A 17,549-nucleotide genomic window follows, 5' to 3' on the forward strand; every position below is an offset into this window, starting at 1 on the left:
TGCATTGTCTGTAAAACCTTCATTTCTCCACGGGGAATAACGTAAAATAGTCCTGCCTTATCTCTAATTCAAGATTCAAGTGATTCAGTACATCTAATGACAACTAACTGGGGTCTTTTTTATTTTCATAGATCACTCTTTTATACATGTCTCATAAAAAGTCCAGCATTAGAGCATAAACACTCAAATATGTTAAGGTTGACTCTTCGGCTATAGTTGTAGTTGTACAACTATTTAACGCTGTACCAGTTGGCAGCATCACAACGTGCTAAACCGGTTAGCCTGTTCCAAGACAAACAGAAAACTTACAGCAATAAAAATGACAACACAACTACAGCCGGTAAAACTGTTCTTAATTGCTTGCCTAGGTAAACAAAGGTTAAATAAAAATAAAATACTAACATACATACATACAGACACATTCTGACACATTGAAATTGGCCGTTAGCACGTTAACTTAGCCCCGTAGTTAGCTCCCCACTCCACCGTATGCTAACGACCACGTTATCTCCACTGGCCTCGTTTTATTTCGGCGTCAGTTCAAATTGTGGACAACAGCAAATTGATGCAAAATACAAGCAATGTTAGGAAACCACTTGTCAATATTTCTAATGACAAATCTCGACAGCACACGTCGGCTACCACCTCAGACGTTGGGGTTTGCTGTATTGCCCGAAAGAAACGCAAAAAAGAAATCATTTACATAATACTTACATCATTGTGTAGTAAAGCCACAAGTAGCGCTGTTAATAGGTTCCAGCTAGACCATTATGTACCTCAGAAGGAAATACGATAAAGAATCAGCCGCACATGATTAAACTACACGTGACACAAACATATTGATTATACAATGTGGATGAGGCTTAAACAAACCTTTACACACAGTTATGGGAGCATGTTGGTCTAATTCTTGTGCGTTGTTTTCGCGCCACGTACAGACGCACGTGCGACTACATGCGCGCACATGGAGTAACGTTACATCCATACGTAGTTCCGTGCATGCTCACACACATGGATGAAACAGGGCGATGAGGTCATGGGATGTCTTCCTTTGATGATGTCCTCAATTGTTTTCCTTTGATGATGATGTCATGAAATGTTTTCCTTTGATCATGATGGCATAGAATCTTTGCCTTTGATCTTATTGAAAGTTTGTTTTATACAAACCTAGGTGGGTCCGTAGATTCTGTTAGACTTTCAAACTGAAACTCAGGCGTGTTCAGGATGGTATGGCCGTAAGCAACGTTAACTGTCACAAACGCAGTATATATAAGTGGTCAAAATCATCATTGCATGTATTTTGATGATGTAAATGTTACCATGTCTCCTGATGAAAATGAAAGGCTTACAGCACCTAGTATTCCCAGGCGGTCTCCCATCCAAGTACTAATCAGGCCCGACCGTGCTTAGCTTCCGAGATCAGACGAGATCAGGCATGTTCAGGTTGGTATGGCCGTAAGCAATGTCAAATGTCACTAAAGCAGTATATATAAGTGGTCAAAATGATCATTGCATGTATTTTGATGATGTAAATGTTACCATGTCTCCTGATCATAATGAAAAGGTTACAGCACCTAGTATTCCCAGGCGGTCTCCCATCCAAGTACTAACCAGGCTCTACACTGCTTAGCTTCCGAGATCAGACAAGATCAGGCGTGTTCTGGGTGGTATGGCCATAAGCAATGGTGACTGTCACAAACGCAGTATATATAAGTGGTCAAAATGATCATTGCATGTATTTTGATGATGTAAATGTTACCATGTCTCCTGATGAAAATGAAAGGCTTACAGCACCTAGTATTCCCAGGCGGTCTCCCTTCCAAGTACTAACCAGGCCCGACCGTGCTTAGCTTCCGAGATCAGACGAGATCGGGCGTGTTCAGGTTGGTATGGCCGTAAGCAATGGTAACTGTCACAAACGCAGTATATATAAGTGGTCAAAATCATCATTGCATGTATTTTGATGATGTAAATGTTACCATGTCTCCTGATGAAAATGAAAGGCTTACAGCATCTAGTATTCACAGGCGGTCTCCCATCCAAGTACTAACCATTCCCGACACAGCTTAACTTCGGAGATCAAATGAGAGCAGGCGCGTTCAGGGTGGTATGGCCGTAAGCAACGTTAACTGTCACAAACGCAGTATATATAAGTGGTCAAAATCATCATTGCATGTATTTTGATGATGTAAATGTTACCATGTCTCCTGATGAAAATGAAAAGCTTACAGCACCTGGTATTCCCAGGCGGTCTCCCATCCAAGTTCTAACCAGGCCCGACCATGCTTAGCTTCCGAGATCAGACGAGATCGGGCTTGTTCAGGTTGGTATGGCCGTAAGCAACTTCAAACGTCACTAAAGCAGTATATATAAGTGATCAAAATGATCATTGCATGTATTTTGATGATGTAAATGTTACCATGCCTCCTGATGAAAAATGAAAAGCTTACAGCAACTGGTATTCCCAGGTGGTTTCCCATCCAAGTACTAACCAGGCCCGACCGTGCTTAGCTTCCTAGATCGGGCGTGTTCAGGTTGGTATGGCCGTAAGCAATGTCAAACATCACGAAAGCAGCATATATAAGTGGTCAAAATGATCATTTCATGTATTTTGATGATGTAAATGTTACCATGTCTCCTGATGAAAATGAAAAGCTTACAGCACCTGGTATTCCCAGGCGGTCTCCAATCCAAGTACTAACCAGGCCCCACACTGCTTAGCTTCCGAGATCAAACGAGATCAGGCGTGTTCAGGGTGGTATGGCCGTAAGCAATGTTAACTGTCACAAACGCAGTATATATAAGTGGTCAAAATCATCATTGCATGTATTTTTGTTTTTGAGCTGAAGCTTCTACAATGATACAGTCTGCCAGGAAGTAGAGTCAGAATGTAACAGGTAGATATGAATCAGAGAGAAAAACAAGGCGACCCGGTCCAACCAGGGTTTGGGTGTGATTTGTGTTTAAACTGAACACTGCATGAGATTGGCTTATCGTGAAAGGCCTACTGCATCTTAGCCAATCATCATCACCTATGTGGACGTCGCAGCTGTTTCAGCATGTCAATTTCAGGATATCAATTTCAACTTTTGCCTGTCTGAAAATTGCCGGACGGCTCTTGTTGACTTTGACACTGACTTTCTCGTTGGTTTTTGCAGCATTTGGTAACAAATTCAAAGCTGCCCTCTCTGAGGAAAGATTGCACTTTCAGGCAATTTCCCAGAGTGCTCCCTATGAGATATTCAGCTCTTTTGCTGTTTTGTTGGTTGCCATTGATGCTTGTTATTCGGGAATTTTTTGTAAAACTTTGGACGAAAATCAATGAACCATGCTCTATTCAAGTGTGTTCCTTGTCTTGCTTGCAGTCAATTTGTAACTCTGAGAACACTAAAGAATGTACAGATCCACGAGACTTGTATAAAACAAACTTTCAGTAAGATCAAAGGCAAAAATTCTATGCCTCATCGGCCAAAGGAAAAGATTTGATGAAAGGACAGAATTCTATGACATTCATGAAGGAAAACATTCTATGGCACATTCTATGTAAATTTTGTGAGGAGTGCGCTAGGAAGAGAGAGTGTGGGAAAGATTTTCCCAAAATTTCTTCTGTTTTCTGTGATAATTTTCTTTTCTCTCACTCTGGTTGTGTTTTCATTTAGGTTCCTCGATCAAAGTTTTAATTAACACCTTTCAATCTTGAGTGTCACATAGTGAGATCTATAACACTGCTGTCCGATGGTACTATTGATATGATAAATATATGTCGTCAGTTTTTGGCTATGAGCAACAAAATCACCACTACCACTCTTCTACCAACTGTATCAGTATTAGTAATAAATAGTAGTAGATGTAATTATTTTTGTACCTTTAACATATCTACTTTTATATAGTTTCTCTCCTTTGGTTTTGGTTTGTTTTATCATTTTGCATTGTCTGTAAAACCTTCATTTCTCCACGGGGAATAAGGTAAAATAGTCCTGCCTTATCTCTAATTCAAGATTCAAGTCATTCAGTACATCTAAATGACAACTAACTGGGGTCTTTTTTATTTTCATAGATCACTCTTTTATACATGTGTCATAAAAAGTCCAGCATTAGAGCATAAACACTAAAATTTATGTTAAGGTTGACTCTTCGGCTATAGTTGTAGTTGTACAACTATTTAACGCTTGTACCAGTTCGCAGCATCACAACGTGCAAAACCCGGGTTTAAAGCGGTTCCAAGACAAACAGAAAACTTACAGCAATAAAAATGACAACACAACTACACCCGGGTTTAAAAAAACTGTTTTAATTGCTTGCATAGGAAAAACAAAGGTTAAATAAAAATAAAATACTAACATACATACAGACACATTCTGACACATTGAAATTGGCCGTTAGCACGTTAACTTAGCCCCGTAGTGAGCTCCCCACTCCACGTATGCTAACGACCACGTTATCTCCACTGGCCTCGTTTTATTTCGGCGTCAGTTCAAATTGTGGACAACAGCAAATTGATGCAAAATAAAAAGCAATGTTAGGAAACCACTTGTCAATTTTTCTAATAAACAAATCTCGACAGCACACGTCGGCTACCCTCAGACGTTGGGGTTTGCTGTATTGCCCGAAAAGAAACGCAAAAAAGAAATCATTTACATAATACTTACATCATTGTGTAGTAAAGCCACAAGTAGCGCTGTTAATAGGTTCCAGCTAGACCATTATGTACCTCAGAAGGAAATACGATAAAGAATCAGCCGCACATGATTAAACTACACGTGACACAAAATATTGATTTATACAATGTGGATGAGGCTTAACAAAACCTTTACACACAGTTATGGGAGCATGTTGGTCTAATTCTTGTGTGTTGTTTTCGCGCACGTACAGACGCACGTGCGACTACATGCGCGCACATGGAGTAACGTTCATCCATACGTAGTTCCGTGCATGCTCACGGACATACAAAAGAAACGATGGATGAAACAGGGCGATGACGTCATGGGTTTGTCTTCCTTTGATGATGTCCTCAATTGTTTTCCTTTGTTGATGATGTCATGAAATGTTTTCCTTATCATGATGGCATAGAATCTTTGCCTTCATTACATCATCAAATACATGCAATGATCATTTTGACGACTTATATATACTGTTTTTAGTGACATTTGACATTGCTTACGGCCCCCACCAACCTGAACAGGGCCCGATCTCGTCTGTTTCTCAAGTATTTTACATCATTGCATGTATTTTGATGATGTAAATTTACCATGTCTCCTGATGAGAATGAAAAGCTTACAGCACCTGTATTCCCAGGCAGTCTCCCATCCAAGTACTAACCGGGCCCCGACACTGCTTAGCTTCCGAGATTCAGATGAGATCAGGCGTGTTCAGGGTGGTATGGCCGTAAGCAATGGTAAATGTCACAAACGCAGTATATATTAAGTGGTCAAAATCATCATTGCATGTATTTTGATGATTTTAAATGTTACCATGTCTCCTGATGAAAATGAAAGGCTTACAGCACCTAGTATTCCCAGACGGTCTCCCATCCAAGTACAACCAGGCACGACCGTGCTTAGTTTCCCGAGATCAGACGAGATCGGGCGTTTTTCAGGGTGGTATGGCCGTAAGCAATGGTGACTGTCACAAACGCAGTATATATAAGTGTTAAAAATCCTCCTTGCATTTATTTTGATGATGTAAATGTTACCATGTCTCCTGATGAAAATGAAAAGCTTACAGCACCTGGTATTTCTCAGGTGGTCTCCATCCAAGTACTAACCTGGCCCTATACTGCTTAGCTTCCGAGATCAGGCGTGTTCAGGGTGGTATGGCCGTAAGCAATGGTGACTGTCACAAACGCAGTATATATAAGTGGTCAAAATGATCATTGCATGTATTTTGATGATGTAAATGTTACCATGTCTCCTGATAAAAATGAAAAGCTTACAGCACCTGGTATTCCCAGGCGGTCTCCCATCCAAGTACTAACCAGGCCCTACACTGCTTAGCTACCGAGATGAGGTTTTTTTTTTTTTTTTTTTTTTCCTTTTATTAGTCTTCAATCACAAATTTACACGTCACGTCAACTTTTGCACATAGATCAGAAAAGAAACAAACCTATCATAGTTCCCCATGAATGTATCAAAAAAAAAAATCAAACAATCAAACTAAATAAAAAGTACAAATCCAACTCTCACCAATTCAATACAACTTCTCCCTTTTCGCCATCACAAAAAAACTTATTCCCACTCATGAAAAATTTTCTTCACCTCCTCTCCCCCATACTTGCAGTTCAGTTCAATATCTCTTTCATTATTGTCTTAAACAAATCTTTAATTTGTACATTTTCCCTTCAAATGAGCATAATTCCTTCTATATACAACCCAATCTGGCAGGGCTCAAAGTGTAGTTAATTAACCAAAAATTCACAGTCTTTTTCTTTTCAAGAAAACCCAAACAGAAAGAGTTTCCCTCCACCCCTCCTTCAGCTCTGATCCCAAGTCGCCAATGTTCCTCAAAGTTTTTCAGGAAATCAAAGAAATCACTAACTCAAAACAATCTAAAAAAAAGTGCAAAAAACTCTATGGCCACTTTTACATACATCCACATTGCACTTACAGCATTATTTATTTTATGAAACACCACATTCGTATATATTCTGTTATGTTTATAAGGAAATCGTTATTTTCACACTCTATACTGTTATATTTTTATGTTCCCATTCAACCATATCTTCTTAAAATCCAAATCATTGAACACGCCAGCCCAAACTTCTCTGCTGCGGGCTCTTTTATCACTTCAGCTTTTAAAACCATTCATATACCTTTTTCAACTTCACATTTTCAAAGAGGCATTTCTTCTCTTTTCAATCACATACATCTTGGGTGTACGCTTGTCTTGCTTAATCACACAGTCTCTTTTAATAATGTTTGTCCATTCCAGAGGTATACTACTTTTAATCCGCTCATATATTCGGCTGACTTTTTCTTTGCTTTCCATACCATCTAAATCATTCACAGAATCATAATACAATTCAATCTCAAAAACCCCGGGATGACCTCATAAATAATATCCTTGACTTTTTTAAATATTTCCCACCAGGGAATTTGTGGCTCATACAGACTTTTTATTATATTTAAATTTCTCATTGAGAAAAAAGGGGTTAGGTTAACAAACATTTGCAACCCATCACACTCATATTCTACTTTTGGTAAAAATTTTCTCCACGCTTCAAACACCCCCCTGTAAAACTCGGGGTTTTTTAACTGTCATTGTTTGTTTGAAACCCATAAACCAAAACCTTTAGTCCACCTATCCCACCCACTTCATCCACATTTTTCCTTAAAACTCCTTCCACCCAATAGTTCAATCCACGCTCCATGTATTTTTGGATCGTTCTTACTACTTATTGCTTTTCTTTTCATTTCCAAATCAATGAGCTTCAGCCCACCCTCTCTCTTCTTCCCTATCAAAGTTTTTTTGTGAAATTTTTCACCCCTTTTTCCCCTCCCATATAAAGTCACAAATATTTTTGTTTAACACATTCATAACCCACTCTGGCATGTCTAACACTCTCATCACATATGCACAACTGAGAATAACAAATTATTCACCACCTCACTTTTCCTTTCAGTTTAAGTTTTCCCCCCCTCCATAGTGTACATACTGTTTTTTATCTTATTAATCACTCCAGTCCATGTCTCATCTCTAGCCTCTTGCTTGCCACCCCGGGACACACTCCCAACACCTTCATGTATTTCTCCTCCACCTTTAAGCCCATTTCTATCCTCTCTATATCTCCAATGTACATGATCTCTGATTTAGTTTTGTTGATTTTGGCTCCTGATGCCCTTTCCATATTTTTCTATTATCTGTAGAAACCCTTTTCACACTGTTGTTGTCCCTGACCGAAATTTAGTTGTGTCGTCTGCATATTGATCGATGACACAGGTCCCTCCATAGGGCAACTGAACACCTTTCACCTCCTGGTCAGTTTTGATCGCATCGCCAGGGGTTCAACAACTATTGCATAACAGTAGTGCTGACAGGGGACACCCCTGTCTCACTGATCTCTCCACATCGAAAAGGTTTGTCAAGACACCGTTTTACCTTCACTGGGCTCTTGGCACTGTCATACAGCTCTTTACCCATCCCACCGTCCTCTCCCCGAACCCAACTTTCTCCAGTACTCTAAACAGGAAATCTGTGGTCTACTCTATAAAAGGCCTTTTATTCCAATCTATTCCCGCACTACTCCCCCTTTCCCATCCTCTTTCATTGTTCTATTGAATCTCTGATTGTGGCTATTGTGTCTGCTATGTCTCTTCCGGGTATGCTGTAACTCTGCGTGTTCTGTACTATGTTCCCTATCACTCCCTTCATCCTATTTGCCAGGACTTTAGTTAGTATCTTATAATCTGTATTTAGCAAACTAATTGGCCTGTAGTTTTCCCAAAATCTAACCTACTTCCTTTCTTTTTGTATATTATTGCTATTACACCCCCCCCCATCCTATTCTGCACTTGCCCTGTTCTTTCCACCCCCTTGAATACTCTACCAGAATTTGCGCTACCTCATTTTTGTACGCTTGTACCATTCGATCCCTATCCCATCACTTCCTGGACTCTTTCCACTTTCAATCCTCCTATGGCCTCTATCACCTCCTTCTCATTTATGTCTCTATCACACCATACCCTATCCTCTTAAACTCAGTTTCCTTTCTACACTTTCCATCACTTCATCTATGCTTCCTTGATCTATGTCCCCTTTCTTATAGAGATCCCCATAAAATTCTTGTACCCTTTCCAGAATCCCCACATAATCTACTATCTTCTCTCCGTTTTTGTCATTAATTTCCCTTTATGTATGTTCTATTCTGTTTTCTTTCTCTAACCCCAAAAAATACCCTTTGGTGCACCTTTCACCTTCTATGCATATTTTGCTTTACTTCTCAGAATCGCTCCTCTACATTTCTCCGTCTCAAACCTCTCTAACTTCATCTTTCCCTCCAAATAATTGTTTATATTATAACCCTCCTCATTGGTCTGCTCTACTTAACTCTGGCCCTCAATTTTTGTTTCAGAGCCTTTTCCTCTTCATCATTTTCCCTTTTCTTTTCTTACTATATCTAATACTAATTTGTTTAATTAAAGTTTTTATTCTTCTCCCATCGTTCCCCTATGCTGTCGTCTAGCCCGTCATTTTCTTTATACCCCTCCTCTTCTCCCATTCTCTCGGTCTAGCAAATCCATATTTTGTTTTCTTGTACTCCTCTTCTTCAATTAATCCTGCGTTTAATAAACCACATCCCTCCTCCTATCTTTTCTTTCTCCACCTTAATTCGAAACATGACCCCATCATGGGTCACTGAAGCTATTTCTTTGATGCCCCTTTTTTTGTCGATGTACCCAAAAATGCTACTTTGCACCAACACCAAATCTATTCTACTTTGTTTTTAGAAACCCCATCTCTCATCTGCCTCCTTGTGTATTCTCTCTTCTCTGAGTTCTCTTCTCTCCCTGCATCTATTAAGCCCCTTTTCTTCATCAGCTCGGACAGCATGTTTTTTCGATCTTTCCCATCTAAATTCAACTCCCTTACCTACATCTAGACGACTACATTTTATATTGAAGTCCCCAACTAAAAATACAAATTCCCTGCGATTATATTTTTAAGTTCTCATAATAATGCAACACTTATCTTTTTCTATATTTGGAACGTATATATTTATTAATCTGAATTCTATTTCTCTAATTTAAATTCTATCACCAAAATTTTTCCTGTCTCATCTCTATATACCTCTTTTATGTCTTCGACAAACGTCCTTTTTAATCATTATTGCTACCCCCCTTGCGTTTCTAGCCCCATTATTATAATATATAGCTCCCCTCCATTCCTCTCTCATTTCTTAACTATGTCCTCGTCCCAATTAGTTTCTTGAATACATTTTAATATCGCTGCGGTATGCAAATAATAGCTCTTTTATTTTTCTCTTATTTCTTAGCCATTTGCGTTAATAGAGGTTATTGTGGCCATGAGAGCAAAACTGAATATAAATAGAAACCAAAAAGTAAAACATTTAAACCAAAAACTATACAATCACATACCGGATTTCGGTCCTTTTCGCTCCTCTCTTTCTTTGTCTTTCTCCGCCTTCCGCTTTGCTGAGAATCTTTGAAAGATCTTTTTCAAGTCTGGTTGTCCCTTATCTTCCTCTCTTTCATGTTTCCCTTTAATCGTCCTCGGTCCTTTTCTTCATTCTCCTTTCCTTGTTGGCAGCAGGGTTCGGTTTCTCTCCACCCCCCTCCATTTGCGTTTCTTGTTGTCCGCTTCCACTGGTGTTCTCCGCTCCACCGACATCCTTTCCAACCAGTTTTCGGATCCTCCTCTTCCTCGATTTCCCCATGTCCTCCTCACCCTTGTCTAGGACCCCCTGTTTGACCTTGGCCTCCTTCGCCGTCGTGGTTGTTGCGTCGTTCTCTTCCTCCACTTCCCTCACCATCTCCTCCTCCGTCCTTCTCCTCTCGGCGCACTCCCGTGCGTGTGGCCACTCTCTCCGCACCCGAAACACTTGAACTCCGGGCATTCTCTGAAGATGTGTCCCGGCCCTTGATGCATTTTCTGCCACTTGGATTTGTCTATCGTGGATCACACGGAAATACTCCACGCCCCTCATAGTTTCCCAAAATTTTGTGGGTATGGCAGCGATCTGACTTGCTCGTTTTAATCGGCCTTTAAAAATTCGTGCCGTCGGCAATGTCTGTGCCCGGCCACACACGGCGTTTAATTGCCGCAGTGGCCGGACCCCCCATTCATTAAGTCTTTCCATGATCGTGCTGTCCTCCAGATACACGGGTAAGTTTAGGAAAGAGACGACCATGTCGCTGTTATTATGTCACGTCCGATCACTGGCCCCTCCATTTATTCTTTATACCATTTAAAACATCTTTGCCTTCCCCGGCACCATCCTTCATCGTGATTTCGAATTTCTTGTCCGTCTTCATTCTACAACCTAAAATTTCCCACACTCCTTCTTTACACCTTTCAGCAGGTCCATTACCGCGATTGATTTCGTATCTTCCACCTCCACCTCCACCGTCAGCTCCTTCTCAAACTTTTTCGTATTTACAGCCATTCCTTGCATCTGAGGGTTCATTGTATCTTCCTCCCCTTGATTCATCATTATAAGTTTAGGCGGCAAAAAAAAAAACAATCCCCCCCAAACAGCCCGAGAGCCGTCGGGGAAAATTACGGGGACGATAAGCACAAAAAGATCAAGTAAAACAACTATTCTTCTGATTTCAAACAAAGAACAAAAAAAATCACAGAGAAGTCAGGCAGTCGCTGTGCAAATTGAAATTCGCGCCACTCGCAATCACCACTCCCACTATCGGGCGTGTTCAGGGTGGTATGGCCGTAAGCAATGTCAAACGTTACTAAAGCAGTATATATAAGTGGTCAAAATGATCATTGCATGTATTTTGATGATGTAAATGTTACCATGTCTCCTGATGAGAATGAAAAGCTTACAGCACCTGGTATTCCCAGGCGGTCTCCCTTCCAAGCACTAAACAGGTCCTACACTGCTTAGCTTCCGAGACCAGGCGAGATCAGGCTTGTTCAGGGGGGTTTTGGCCGTAAGCAATGGTGATTGTCACAAAAGCAGTATATATAAGTGGTCAAAATCATCATTGCATGTATTTTGATGATGTAAATGTTACCATGTCTCCTGATGAAAATGAAAAGCTTACAGCACCTGGTATTCCCCGGCGGTCTCCCATCCAAGTACTAACCACGCCCGACCATGCTTGGCTTCCGAGATCAGACGAGATCGGGCTTGTTCAGGTTGGGTATGGCGTAAGCAACGTCAAATGTCACTTTAAAGCAGTATTATAAGTGATCAAAATCATCATTGCATGTATTTTGATGATGTTTAAAAGTTACCATGTCTCCTGATGAGAATGAAAAAGCTTACAGCACCTGGTATTCCCAGGCGGTCTCCCATCCAAGTACTAACCAGGCCCTTTCCATGCTTAGCTTCCGAGATCAGACGAGATCGGGGGGTTTTTCAGGTTGGTATGGCCGTAAGCAACTTCAAATGTCAGTAAGCAGTATATATAAGTGGTCAAAATGATCATTGCATGTATTTTGATGATGTAAATGTTACCATGTCTTCTGATGAGAATGAAAAGCTTTCAGCACCTGGTATTCCCAGGCGGTCTCCCATCCAAGTACTAACCAGGCCCGACACTGCTTAACTTCGGAGATCAAATGAGATGAGGCGTTTTCAGGGTGGTATGGCCGTAAGCAACGCTAACTCTCACAAACGCAGTATATATAAGTGGTCAAAATCATCATTGCATGTATTTTGATGATGTAAATGTTACCATGTCTCCTGATGAGAATGAAAAGCTTACAGCACCTGGTATTCCCAGGCGGTCTCCCATCCAAGTACTAATCAGGCCCGACCTGCTTCGCTTCCGAGATCAGAGAGATCAGGCGGTGTTCAGGTTGCTATGGCCGTAGCAATTTCAAATGTCACTAAAGCACTATATATAAAATGGTCAAAATGATCATTGCATGTATTTTGATGATGTAAATGTTACCATGTCTCCTGATGAAAATGAAAAGCTTACAGCACCTGGTATTCCCAGGCGGTCCCCATCCAAGTACTAACCAGGCCCTACACTGCTTAGCTTCCGATAAACAGACGAGATCAGCGTGTTCACGGTGGTATGGCCGTATGCAAGGTTAACTGTTCACATATGCAGTTTAAATAAGTGATCAAAAGGATCATTGCATGTATTTTGATGATGTAAATGTTACCATGTCTCCTGATGAAAAAAGAAAAAGCTTACAGCACCTGGTATTCCCCGACGGTCTCCCATCCAAGTACTAACCAGGCCCTTAGCTTCCGAGATCAAATGAGATCAGGGTGTTCAGGGTGGTTTTGGCCGTAAGCAATGGTTAACTGTCACAACTAAGTATATATAAGTGGTTTGAAATGTTTATTGCATGTATTTTGATTTATGTAAATGTTACCATGCTCCCTTTATGAAATGAAAGGCTTTCAGCACCTAGTATTCCCAGGGTCTCCCATCCAAGTACTAACCAGGCCCGACCGTGCTTAGCTTCCGAGATCAGACGGGATCGGGCGTGTTCAGGTTACTATGGCGTAGCAATGTCAAATGTCGCTAAAGCAGTTGATATAAGTGCTCAAAATGATCATTGCAAAGTATTTTGATGATTTTAAATGTTACCATGTTTCCTGATGAGAATGAAAAGCTTACAGCACCTGGTATTCCAAGGCAGTCTCCCATCCAAGTACTAACCAGGCCCGACCGCGCTTAGCTTCCGAGATCAGATGAGATCAGGCGTGTTCAGGGTGGTATGGTCGTAAGCAATGACAACTGTCACAAACGCAGTATATATAAGTGGTCAAAATCATCATTGCATGTATTTTGATGATGTAAATGTTACCATGTCTCCTGATGAAAATGAAAAGCTTACAGCACCTGGTATTCCAAGGCGGGTCTCCCATCCAAGTACTAATCAGGCCCGACCGCGCTTTGCTTCCGAGATCAGACGAGATCGGCGTGTCAGGTTGGTTATGGCCGTAAGCAATGTCAAATGTAACTAAAAGCAGTATATATAAGTGGTCAAAATCATCATTGCAAAGTATTTGATGATGTAAATGTTACCATGTCTCCTGATGAAAAAGAAAGGCTTACGCACCTAGTATTCGCAGGCGGTTTCCATCCAAGTACTAACCAGAGGCCCAACCGTGCTTAGCGTCCGAGATCAGACGAGATCGGGCTTGTTCAGGTTGGTATGGCCGTAAGCAACGTCAAATGTCACTAAAGCAGTATATATAAGTGATCAAAATCATCATTGCATGTATTTTGATGATGTAAATGTTACCATGTCTCCTGATGAGAATGAAAAGCTTACAGCACCTGATATTCCCAGGCTGTTTCCCATCCAAGTACTAACCAGGCCCTTAGCTTCCGAGAGCAGATGAGATCAGACGTGTTCAGGGTGGTATGGCCGTAAGCAATGGTAACTGTCACAAACGCAGTATATAAAAGTGGTCAAAATCATCATTGCATGTATTTTGATGATGTAAATGTTACCATGTCTCCTGATGAAAATGAAAGGCTTACAGCACCTAGTATTCGCAGGCGGTTCTCCCATCCAAGTACTAACCAGGCCCAACCGTGCTTAGCGTCCGAGATCAGACGAGATCGGGCTTGTTCAGGGTAGTATGGCCGTAAGCAACGTCAAATGTCACTAAAGCAGTATATATAAGTGATCAAAATCATCATTGCATGTATTTTGATGATGTAAATGTTACCATGTCTCCCGATGAGAATGAAAAGCTTACAGCACCTGATATTCCCAGGCTGTTTCCCATCCAAGTACTAACCAGGCACTTAGCTTCCGAGAGCAGATGAGATCAGACGTTTTCAGGGTGGTATGACCGTAAGCAATGGTAATTGTCACAAACGCAGTATATATAAGTGGGTCAAAATGATCTTGCATGTATTTTGATGATGTAAATGTTACCATGTCTCCTGATTTAAATGAAAGGCTTACAGCACCTAGTATTCCCAGGCGGTCTCCCATTCAAGTACTAACCACGCCCCACCCTGCTAAACTTCCGAGATCAGATGACATGGGTGTGTTCAGTGTGGTATGCCCTTAAGCCATTTTGTCAGTCACAAAAGAAGTATATATAAGTGGTCAAAATGATCATTGCATGTATTTTGATGATGTAAATGTTACCATGTCTCCTGATGAAAATGAAAAGCTTACAGCACCTGGTATACCCAGGCGGTCTCCCACCCAAGTACTAACCAGGCCCGTCCATGCTTAGCTTCGGAGATCAGACGAGATCGGGATTGTTCAGGTTGGTATGGCCGTAAGCCATGGTAACTGTCACAAACGCAGTATAAATAAGTGCTCAAAATGATCATTGCATGTATTTTGATGATGTAAATGTTACCATGTCTCCTGATGAGAATGAACAGCTTACAGCACCTAGTATTCCCAGGCGGTTTCCCATCCAAGTACTAACCAGGCCCGACCGTGCTCAGCTTCCGAGATCAGACGAGATCGGGCTTGTTCAGGTTGGTATGGCCGTAAGCAACGTCAAATGTCACTAAAGCAGTATATATATAAGTGATCAAAATGAACATTGCATGTATTTTGATGATGTAAATGTTACCATGTCTCCTGATGAGAATGAACAGCTTACAGCACCTGGTATTCCCAGGCGGTCACCTATCCAAGTACTAACCAGGCCCTACACTGCTTAGCTCCGAGATCAGATGAGATCAGGCGGGTGGTATGGCCGTAAGCAATGGTAACTGTCACAAACGCAGTATATAAAAGTGGTCAAAATCATCATTGCATGTATTTTGATGATGTAAATGTTACATGTCTCCTGATGAAATGAAAGGGTTACAGCACCTAGTATTCGCAGGCGGTCTCCATCCAAGTACTAGACCGCGCTTAGCTTCCGAGATCAGATGAGATGAGGCTGCTGTTCAGGTTGGTATGGTCGTAAGCAATGCAACTGTCACAAAGCAGTTTAAATAAGTGGTCAAAATCATCATTGCATGTATTTTGATGATGTAAATGTTACCATGTCTCCTGATGAAAATGAAAAGCTTACAGCACCTGGTATTCCAAGCGGTCTCCCATCACAAGTACTAATCAGGCCACGCTTGCTTCCGAGATCAGACGAGATCGGCGTGTTCAGGTTGTTATGGCCGTAAGCAATGTCAAATGTCACTAAAGAAGTATATATAAGTGATCAAATGATCATTGCATGAATTTTGATGATGTAAATGTTACCATGACTCCTGATGAGAATGAAAGCTTACAGCACCTGGTATTCCCAGGCGGTCTCCCATCCAAGTACTAACCAGGCCCTACCTGCTTAGCTTCCGAGATCAGACGAGATTAGGCGTGTTCAGGGTGGTATGGCTGTAAGCAATGGTAACTGTCACAAACGCAGAATATATAAGTGTCAAAATCATCATTGCATGTATTTTTTATGATGTAAATGTTACCATGTCTCCTGATGAAAATGAAAGGGTTACAGCACCTCTATTCCAGGCGGTCTCCCATCCAAATTACTAACCAGGCCCGACCGCGCTTAGCTTCCGAGATCAGACTAAGATGGGCTTGTTCAGGTTGGTATGGCCGTAAGCCATGTCAAATGTCACTAAAGCACTATATATAAGTGGTCAAAATATCATTGCATGTATTTTGATGATGTAAATGTTACCATGTCTCCTGATGAGAATGAAAAGCTAACAGCACCTGATATTCCCAAGGCGGTTTCCCATCCAAGTACTAACAGGGCCCTTAGCTTCCGAGATCAGATGAGATCACGGCGTGTTCAGGGTGGTTATGGGCCGTAAGCAATGGTAACTGTCACAAAAAGTATATATAAGTGATCAAAATGATCATTGCATGTAATTTGATGATGTAAATGTTACCATGTCTCCTGATGTGAATGAAAAGCTTACAGCACCTGGATTCCCAGGCGGTCTCCCATCCAAGTACTAACAGGCCCGACCATGCTTCGCTTCGAGATCAGACGAGATTCAGGCGTGTTCAGTGTGGTATGGCCGTAAGCAATGTAACTGTCACAAACGCAGATATATAAGTGGTCAAAATGATCATTGCATGTATTTTGATGATGTAAATGTTACCATGTCTCCTGATGAAAATGAAAGGCTTACAGCACCTAGTATTCCCAGGCGGTCTCCAATCCAAGTACTAACCAGGCCCGACCGTGCTTAGCTTCCGAGATCAGACGAGATCGGGCATGTTCAGGTTGGTATGGCCGTAAGCAATGTCAAATGTCACTAAAGCAGTATGTATAAGTGGTCAAAATGATCATTGCATGTATTTTGATGATGTAAATGTTACCATGTCTCCTGATGAGAATGAAAAGCTTACAGCACCTGGTATTCCCAGGCGGTCTCCCATCCAAGAACTAAACAGGGACTACACTGCTTAGCTTCCGAGATCAGACGAGATCAGGCTGTGTTCAGGTTGTGTTATGGCCTTAAGCAATGGTAAACTGTCACAAACGCAGTATATATAAGTGATCAAAATCATCATTGCATGTATTTTGATGATGTAATGTTACCATGTCTCCTGATGAGAATGAAAAGCTTACAGCACCTGGTATTCCCAGGCGGTTCTCCCATCCAAGTACTAACCAGGCCCGACCATGCTTAGTTGCCGAGATCAGACGAGATCGGGCTTGTTCAGGTTGGTATGGCCGTAAGCAACGTCAAATGTCACTAAAGCAGTATATATAAGTGATCAAAATCATCATTGCATGTATTTTGATGATGTAAGTGTTACCATGTCTCCTGATGAGAATGAAAAGCTTACAGCACCTGGTAATCCCAGGCGGTCTCCCATCCAAGTACTAACCAGGCCCGACACTGGTTAGCTTCCGAGATTAGACGAGATCGGGCTTGTTCAGGTTGGTATGGCCGTAAGCAACTTCAAATGTCACTAAAGCAGTATATATAAGT

The 17,549-nt window shown here is 41.3% G+C and overlaps 8 non-coding genes and 20 pseudogenes across 8 annotated transcripts; all 28 read right to left on the reverse strand.

Annotated features, from left to right (window-relative positions):
- Positions 1–1,342: 1,342 nt before the first annotated feature.
- On the reverse strand, positions 1,343–1,461 carry LOC125003214. Its single transcript, XR_007112077.1, has one exon. It is a non-coding gene; the product is annotated as a 5S ribosomal RNA (ribosomal RNA).
- A 101-nt stretch (positions 1,462–1,562) lies between these two features.
- Positions 1,563–1,681, reverse strand: LOC125002048 (annotated as a pseudogene).
- A 101-nt stretch (positions 1,682–1,782) lies between these two features.
- LOC125003043 lies at positions 1,783–1,901 on the reverse strand. The gene has a single exon (XR_007111912.1). It is a non-coding gene; the product is annotated as a 5S ribosomal RNA (ribosomal RNA).
- A 101-nt stretch (positions 1,902–2,002) lies between these two features.
- LOC125002273 lies at positions 2,003–2,121 on the reverse strand (annotated as a pseudogene).
- A 101-nt stretch (positions 2,122–2,222) lies between these two features.
- On the reverse strand, positions 2,223–2,341 carry LOC125001410. The gene has a single exon (XR_007111666.1). It is a non-coding gene; the product is annotated as a 5S ribosomal RNA (ribosomal RNA).
- Positions 2,342–2,443: 102 nt separating this feature from the next.
- On the reverse strand, positions 2,444–2,552 carry LOC125002694 (annotated as a pseudogene).
- A 101-nt stretch (positions 2,553–2,653) lies between these two features.
- Positions 2,654–2,772, reverse strand: LOC125003125. Its single transcript, XR_007111992.1, has one exon. It is a non-coding gene; the product is annotated as a 5S ribosomal RNA (ribosomal RNA).
- Positions 2,773–5,271: 2,499 nt separating this feature from the next.
- Positions 5,272–5,391, reverse strand: LOC125001757 (annotated as a pseudogene).
- A 103-nt stretch (positions 5,392–5,494) lies between these two features.
- Positions 5,495–5,614, reverse strand: LOC125002218 (annotated as a pseudogene).
- Positions 5,615–5,715: 101 nt separating this feature from the next.
- On the reverse strand, positions 5,716–5,824 carry LOC125002654 (annotated as a pseudogene).
- Positions 5,825–11,507: 5,683 nt separating this feature from the next.
- Positions 11,508–11,627, reverse strand: LOC125002827 (annotated as a pseudogene).
- A 101-nt stretch (positions 11,628–11,728) lies between these two features.
- LOC125002672 lies at positions 11,729–11,847 on the reverse strand (annotated as a pseudogene).
- Positions 11,848–11,952: 105 nt separating this feature from the next.
- On the reverse strand, positions 11,953–12,074 carry LOC125001480 (annotated as a pseudogene).
- A 100-nt stretch (positions 12,075–12,174) lies between these two features.
- LOC125001289 lies at positions 12,175–12,293 on the reverse strand. Its single transcript, XR_007111551.1, has one exon. It is a non-coding gene; the product is annotated as a 5S ribosomal RNA (ribosomal RNA).
- Positions 12,294–12,394: 101 nt separating this feature from the next.
- LOC125002849 lies at positions 12,395–12,511 on the reverse strand (annotated as a pseudogene).
- Positions 12,512–12,613: 102 nt separating this feature from the next.
- LOC125002886 lies at positions 12,614–12,731 on the reverse strand (annotated as a pseudogene).
- A 536-nt stretch (positions 12,732–13,267) lies between these two features.
- On the reverse strand, positions 13,268–13,386 carry LOC125003212. The gene has a single exon (XR_007112075.1). It is a non-coding gene; the product is annotated as a 5S ribosomal RNA (ribosomal RNA).
- Positions 13,387–13,487: 101 nt separating this feature from the next.
- LOC125002794 lies at positions 13,488–13,606 on the reverse strand (annotated as a pseudogene).
- Positions 13,607–14,140: 534 nt separating this feature from the next.
- LOC125001852 lies at positions 14,141–14,260 on the reverse strand (annotated as a pseudogene).
- Positions 14,261–14,792: 532 nt separating this feature from the next.
- On the reverse strand, positions 14,793–14,911 carry LOC125001824 (annotated as a pseudogene).
- Positions 14,912–15,012: 101 nt separating this feature from the next.
- LOC125001631 lies at positions 15,013–15,131 on the reverse strand (annotated as a pseudogene).
- A 103-nt stretch (positions 15,132–15,234) lies between these two features.
- LOC125002490 lies at positions 15,235–15,345 on the reverse strand (annotated as a pseudogene).
- A 520-nt stretch (positions 15,346–15,865) lies between these two features.
- LOC125003254 lies at positions 15,866–15,983 on the reverse strand. Its single transcript, XR_007112115.1, has one exon. It is a non-coding gene; the product is annotated as a 5S ribosomal RNA (ribosomal RNA).
- Positions 15,984–16,516: 533 nt separating this feature from the next.
- On the reverse strand, positions 16,517–16,633 carry LOC125002458 (annotated as a pseudogene).
- Positions 16,634–16,732: 99 nt separating this feature from the next.
- Positions 16,733–16,851, reverse strand: LOC125001358. Its single transcript, XR_007111617.1, has one exon. It is a non-coding gene; the product is annotated as a 5S ribosomal RNA (ribosomal RNA).
- Positions 16,852–16,952: 101 nt separating this feature from the next.
- LOC125002542 lies at positions 16,953–17,074 on the reverse strand (annotated as a pseudogene).
- A 101-nt stretch (positions 17,075–17,175) lies between these two features.
- On the reverse strand, positions 17,176–17,295 carry LOC125001673 (annotated as a pseudogene).
- Positions 17,296–17,396: 101 nt separating this feature from the next.
- Positions 17,397–17,515, reverse strand: LOC125001996 (annotated as a pseudogene).
- Between the last annotated feature and the right edge of the window lie 34 nt (positions 17,516–17,549).

This window comes from Mugil cephalus, chromosome 23, assembly GCF_022458985.1.
Source record: "Mugil cephalus isolate CIBA_MC_2020 chromosome 23, CIBA_Mcephalus_1.1, whole genome shotgun sequence".
In the NCBI taxonomy this organism is placed as follows: Eukaryota; Metazoa; Chordata; class Actinopteri; order Mugiliformes; family Mugilidae; genus Mugil; species Mugil cephalus.